Below are 6,000 nucleotides of genomic sequence, written 5' to 3'. Positions count from 1 at the left end.
TAGTCGAAGAAGCATCCGCTGAAGCCTAGGTGGTGTAGATGCCAAAGGCTTTTTGATAATCGCTTCCAAAGGTTTGTGATCTGTTTCAACCTTTATTGGACGTCCATACACTTAGTAATGGAAATGTTCAACTCCGAAGACAATGGCAAGCATTTCTTTTTCTATTTGTGCATATCGTTTTTCACAGTCTGTAAGAGATCTTGAGGCGTAAGCCACTGGCCTTTCATTCTGCATTAATACTGCTCCAAGTCCCCCCTGTGAAGCATCCGCAGACAACTTGACTGGCTGTGAAACATCATAAAAGGCTAAAACTGGGGCGGTTGTGATCAAACTCTTTAAATAATCAACAGCCTTCTGATGTTGTTCCAACCATATCCACTCGTTGTCTTGTTTAAGTAACTCTCTTAATGGGGCAGTTATTTCTGACAAGTTCTGTAAGAATTTACCAAGATAATTAATCATACCCAAAAATCTTTCTAGTTCCTTCCGATCTGTAGGGTATGGCATGGATTGTATTGCTTCAATCTTTGAGTCATCAGGCTTTATACCACTATCTGTAATGATATGTCCTACAAACTTGGCTTGTCGTACTCTTAGGCTACATTTAGATGGCTTCAGTTTGATTCCTTTCCTTCTTGCTATGTCAAGAACTTGCCTAAGTCTATCATCATGCTCTTCTATTGTTCTACCTGCTATCAGTATTTCGTCCATGTATGTCTCAACCCCTTGTATAACGTCGAAAGCTTGGTGGAAACGTTTTGCAAATACTTCTGCAGAAGAGTTTAGCCCAAATGGTAGACGAAGGAACTTGTAGCGACCAAAAGGTGTGTTAAAAGTTGTTAGATCTGTACAGCTCTTGTCTAATTTAATTTGCCAAAAGGCAGAGTTGGCATCTAATACCGTGAACACTTGACTGCCACTTAGTCGACTAGCTATTTCTTCTATAGTAGGTAATTGATAGTGTTCTCTTTGAATGGCTTTGTTGAGGTCTCTAGGGTCTAGACATATCCTTAATCCGCCTCCTTTCTTTTCAACAATAACAAGTGAGTTGACCCATGCAGTGGGATGATCTACTTTTTCAATGACACCCTCATCTTCCATTCTTCTCAATTCATTTTTTAATTACTCACGTAGTGCCGCTGGGACTTTCCTTGCTGCGTGTACAACAGGTTTAATGTTGGAATTGACCTTTATAGTATATTCCTCTTCCATGCAGCCTAAGCCAGTAAATACATCTGCGTAGCCTGAGAGTGTATCGTCCTCTATAAAGTCAACTCTTCTGATTAAATTCATTTGTTGGCAGCCTGGTAGACCCATAATTGGCTTTGAATGTGTCTCCACAATTTGAAATTCTATTATGGCTGTCTTACTTTTAACAGTACATTTAATGTGTGCTTTGCCAACAACCTTCAATCTTTCTCCACTGTAAGTAGTAAGTTTGGATGTTGATTTGATAAGTTTCTTTATTTTTAATTGCTTGAAGATTCTGTATGGGAGAATATTGACTTGTGCTCCAGTATCCAACGTGAATGTGACTTGTTTGTTTTCAACAGTAATGAGTGAGTTCCATTCGTTGCTTAGACTATGGGAGCCAATACTGCCGATGAAAAATGTTTCCTCAACGGAGTCATCTCGACCTTCTGACTTCACTATACTTACAGGCTTTGATCTGCACACTGACGAAAAATGACCTTTTTTATGACATTTGTGACAGGTTTCCCCATAAGCTGGGCACTGACGTGGTCTGTGTTCCTTGCCACAATAGCTATAACTCACATTTCCTTTTGTTCTTTTAAAGCTATTGGTAGCTGAATTCACAACGTGTACCCCACTTTCTTCATTTATGAGCTTAAGCTGCCATTCAGTTGCCTCAGCTGCCCGACATATATTTTCTGCCTTGTTAAGGTCTAGATCTGGTTCTCTCAAAAGTCTTGCTCGGGTGTTCTCATTCCTTATGCCACCAACTATCCTATCCTTTATTAAGGAATCTTTAAGCAAATCAAACTCACATGTCTTTGCCTTGAGTTTGATGTCAGTGACAAAGTTGTCAAATGACTCTTCTTCATGTTGAGAACGCTGGAAAAAAACATGTCTTTCAATGGTAACATTTTTTCTTGGTAGACAGAGTACTTCTCGAACTTATTAAGAATGCAGTGAAGTGTATGGAAGGACTTGCTAATCTCACATTCATTACATTCATTGTCCGTCCATTGGAAAGTGTTATAGACTTGCACTGCTTCTTGGCCGATCACATGCAATAATGTCATAGACTGTACTTCTCTGCTTTTTGTATCCAGTCCACTTGCTATCGAATATATCTGAAAGGATTGTTTGAACCTTTTCCAATTTTCTGCTACGTTGCCATTTAATTCCAGCGGTTGTGGCGGGTGGAGTCGGTCCATCTGACACCATGTAATAGACTAAAACAACACGAGCTTCAATAAACATAATGATTTTATTCGTCCTTATTTATGCTCTTTACTCCAGCCACTTGTTCTCTATACTCTGACTTCCTTTTACACACAGTCCCTGACACACTGCTGTTCACTCAAGCATGTACACTCAAGGTCCACTGGTCATTTCATACACAGGCACACACACTGCACTACCAGCCACGCAAAACACATACACTTACTATCACATTGTCCCAGACTCTTTTCTGCAACCGTGACATGGTGCCCATTGCCTTGGCTGTCCTGTTGTTTATGTCTTTATCCAGTAGAGTGTTGTTGGATATGATGGAGCCAAGGTAACAGAAGTGATCAATAATTTCTAGTGGTTGGCCATTAATGCTTACTTGAGGTGCAGTGTTTGTGTTTTGGACAAGTATCTTAGTCTTGCTTTGACTGATGTTTAAGCCGAACTTCTGGCAAGCAGCAGATAGTTTGTCAACCATGGACTGTAGCTGAATATCAGAATCAGCCACAATAGCTGCATCATCAGCATACAGGAATTCCCTGACGAGTAGCTTCCTAACCTTGGTTTTTGCCCGCAGCCTTGATACATTAAATAGTTTTCCAGAGGATCTTGTATGGAGAAACACACCTTCGTTTATGTCGCTGTACGCATAATGCAGTAGACAGGAGAAGAATATGCCAAACAGAGTAGGTGCGAGCACACATCCCTGCTTGACACCACTGCAAACCTCAAAAGGTGCTGATTGGGCTCCATTGAATTTGACAGTACATATAAAGATATATATATATATATATATATATATATATATATATATATATATATATATATATATATATATATATATATATATATATATATATATATATATATATATATAAAGATCTATATATATATATGTCTGTGAATCGATCAATCGCGGATAAGAATTTATTTCCGATTTCCAGTCTAAATATAATATGTATAAGTCTATGATCACACATAACAACGTAAACAGGATCATAAAAATCAATGTGTTTTAGTCTAAGCAAAGAGTAGATTAATGTGATTAACTTTGAGGGTAAAAATATCCCAAAAGAAGTCTATCTTTAGGTTATAACAGTTTCTCTCAAACTTTTTCCAGTGTCCCTAAACTAGAAGGTTTTCGTCCCCTTAGTTCTGGAACTTGAGGAGCGCTGTGCTCTAATAGTAGTGATTTTGGAAGTTACTACAATGTAATGGAAAAAGAAAAGAAACTTCAAGACATAAGTATGTAACAATTTTCTGGTTTTATTTTTGCATAAATATTCACAATGTTATAATAGATCTAATGTAAGCAACTCAACTAGCACAGGTGTTTATTTACACAAGGTCATAAACACATAACAGTTCCTCTTTAGCGCAGATTCTTTTAAGGTCCTAAACTCGGTCGGAGCTTCGTTGTTTCTCCAATGTCAACATCATAGACATAAATAAATATATACTGAAAAAAGGAAATAACTTCGTCTTCATGTAACTTGAAAACATGTATATCTATTGTTGTCGGATTTCCGAATTCTGGAAAGTTGCTTTATCTTCCGACTTAGAGATTAAACAAAACTATACTGCTCATAAATGTTGTATAATAAAGTACACAAAATTGCAAGTCACAAATTTTCGTTTCATAAAACTTTTTTTATCGCCCAGTCTATATTTATTTATGTCTATGGTCAACATTCATTTCAAGTTTGGTCTTTAACAGTGCACAAGCTAGAGCGCACCTTTTTGCACTAACATGTTTGGTGGTGTGCAGGGACAGGGTTGTAACAATGTTTAGAATTCAAATTTACGTAATGTTTGTTAAAGCTTATGTTAAGTCCATTTAATCTTTTTTTTTCGGAAATACTCTTTCTTAGATAATATTTAACTCTTTCTCTCCTAATTGACAATAGCATCGTTGATTTAAACTCATTAAATGAAATTAATGTTTGATTTTATAAACTTTACTTAGTCTTATATAAAAAGAGCAGGCAGTCGCCTTTAATTCGATACCAAATAAAACACTTTCTGATAACAAACAAAAACCTTATTGAATCGTAATCATAAAAGGATAGTGAAAATACTACTGAGCAAAATGAAGAATTCCGTCCAAACGTCGAAAATAATAACGGAGAGGAAGAGTTAAGTGTTTCCTATACTAGAAAAAAAAAAGTTGTTTGAGATGTTTCCCTCTATTCAGCAAGGTGTCTGGTGGGACTCTGGTAGTTCCCGTAGCGGGGTTCGGGGCGAAGCCGTGGCGCCAAGCGTTTTCTGTGTTTTGAGCTTCAGAATTCATTTTTCTCATAGTAAGAAGAGCAAACAAGCACACACAAAAATGTAAGTTAAAAAAAGGATGAGCCGGGCCGATATTAAAGTGTTTTCTTGCAATAGATCACCTGAGGCCCAAACTAAAACAAATTGTGGCAGATGTCAGATGGCGGTCAAATATCAGGGTCTTACACGGCATGAAAGTGTGACCACATTGGCCACACAATATTCCGTGTGGCATTTTACGTCTCGAGAGACGATATTTTCCCTTTGGAACTTCTTGTGTGACTGCAGAGGCCAATCCTTGATACACAGCGACTGCAGCTGTGTAACTATTAATTCTAGTAAAAAGGAAAAGACAGCCTTGCACTGGCCTCAGAGTATTCTAGTTACATTATTACATAGGCCTATAGTGCATGCACGTCTGTAATTGGCTTGATTCTCATAAGATCGTCTGCTTAAAATGTCTTGTCCATAAGGTTTTTTTTATTTTTTAGTCAAACAAATGTCAAAATAACGATGTTCAACAGTCGGGAAATTTTCGACCAAACTAATAAAGCGTCTTATCTTATTATAGTTTATATAAATATTATAGTTTACAGACATTACTTCAAAGAGAAGAGAGTTATGTCGTAGTCATGTAAGTTAATGTTAATAGCGGAGACAATAGACCCAATCATTTTAGCGGAGACAATAGACCCAATCATTTTAGCGGAGACAATAGACCCAATCATTTTAGCGGAGACAATAGACCCAATCATTTTAGCGGAGACAATAGACCCAATCATTTTAGCGGAGACAATAGACCCAATCATTTTAGCGGAGACAATAGACCCAATCATTTTAGCGGAGACAATAGACCCAATCATTTTAGCGGAGACGTTTTGAAATGCCCACTTCAAAAAGTTTTGAGTCGATATTGATGCAAACACCAATCGCGAAAACAGTATGTGTTTGTAAAGGTCCGTATTAGAAAATAAAACGTTTCAAATATTTTAATCTGCTAATCAAGGGGGGGGGGGGGTCATTGGACTTGGTTAATAATCAAACTTGGATTGATAACTACAATGGCCCTTAAAAAAGAAAATGACCGATTATGTTTCCACCCACTTTTTTGCCATGAAGTCCCTCCCCTTGAGAGGACCACAGTTTGAGAAACGCTGGATTATAGCGTGATTTATATTTTCCTATGACTATTTTATTAACTGAAAAATATTTCAGTTCTTAATATCATCAGTTATAGTATAATAAGTGACAAAACAGAAACAAATAAAAACTGTTATAAATTAATTTCACCCTCACGTTTGTCATGGCCAGACA

Source organism: Biomphalaria glabrata, chromosome 2 (genome assembly GCF_947242115.1).
Source record: "Biomphalaria glabrata chromosome 2, xgBioGlab47.1, whole genome shotgun sequence".
NCBI classification, from domain to species: domain Eukaryota; kingdom Metazoa; phylum Mollusca; class Gastropoda; family Planorbidae; genus Biomphalaria; species Biomphalaria glabrata.
Note: the sequence above shows the minus strand (reverse complement) of the source record.